Genomic DNA, 1312 nt, shown 5'->3' with positions numbered 1-1312 from the left:
CTGGAGGCCAGCGGGACCCCCAGGAGCTGGGGGGCAGGTCGGAGGCCACATCCCCACAGCCCCTGCTGTCAGACAGCAACAGAACAGGGGCCTGGCCACCCCAGCCCCAGCCCCTGAGTTGCATCCTGGGGGCAGAGGACAGTTTCAAGTCTGTCTCTCCGGGTGCCCAGTTCCCCCTGGACCCGGGGCCCCTCACGCAGCCTGTGCAGCGAAGCTGGGACTCTGGATTGGGAGCTTCCTCCCCTGGGGACCGCCCCCTGTGGGGTCAGCCCACCGCAGTGGGTCCCGGGGGTGTGGGAGGCGCCACCTGTGGACAGGGTGCTCGACAGCGCCCCCTGCTGCGCCGCGCCGCTTGGAAAGGAGCACAGTGTCCTCCAGAGGCCAGGCCAGCCGCAGCCAAGCCCTGCCACAACTGTGTCACTCACAGTGTCACTCCACCACGCGGGACGACTCAGCATCTTTGGCCATTTTATTTTTAGGCTTGAAACTTGTTTCGGGAGACAGACATCACTGGCTGCGTGTCTGCTGACATGAGATGCTTCTCGGGCGGTTTCCCAAGGGACCACAGGGTTTCCTGTAAACGATCACGGGGACGGGTCTGGGCACCCCCATCCCCCGGGGGGCTCTGCACCGCCTCAGGGAGCGTCTGAGATGCCACCGGCCACATGGCCCTGCTTTCAGACCCACGTCCCACACAGGCACCGGCTGGGGACCGACCCCAAGGGTCTCGTCAGGGCCTGCTGGGGACCGACCCCGAGGGTCCCGTCAGGACCTGGGGCCCTTCTATGCTCAGGATACATCCCCGTGGGGGATTCTGCCCACCAGACCCCAGAGCCGAGTCCAGTTCCGGAAGGTTCCAGGGACCTTTAGGATAGGAGGTCTCAGTTTCCCGATCTGAAGAGGCCCCGCCTCCCAGGAGGCCACTGGACATCATCAGGGACAGCGGCCATTCCGGCCCCCGTGGGGTGTCCCCTCCATACCGCACCCCCACGCAGGCGAGACACGGCACCAGTGAGCGAGGGCCTGAGTGTTGCGGGGCATGGCGGCTCCACGTGACCCGGGCGCCCTCTGCACCGTCCCGGCCCTGCGCCTCTTGGGGGAAGCCCGGGGGCCTTTCCCGGTCCCCACGCGGCCGCTTACCCCGTACTGAGAAGTGACCCCCCTCCTGGCCCTGCGCAGAGAGAAACTCCCGACTCTGCTCCATCCCCGCGTGCCCGGCACATCCAGGGCTGTGGCAGCTCACAGTAGGTTCGCCTCGTGCCCAGCATGTCCGGAAGCTGCAGTGGCTCACAGTAGGTCCACCCCGTGCCGG

This window comes from Sorex fumeus, unplaced genomic scaffold (genome assembly GCF_029834395.1).
Source record: "Sorex fumeus unplaced genomic scaffold, SorFum_2.1 ptg000032l, whole genome shotgun sequence".
In the NCBI taxonomy this organism is placed as follows: Eukaryota; Metazoa; Chordata; class Mammalia; order Eulipotyphla; family Soricidae; genus Sorex; species Sorex fumeus.
This window is presented reverse-complemented; position numbering follows the sequence as displayed.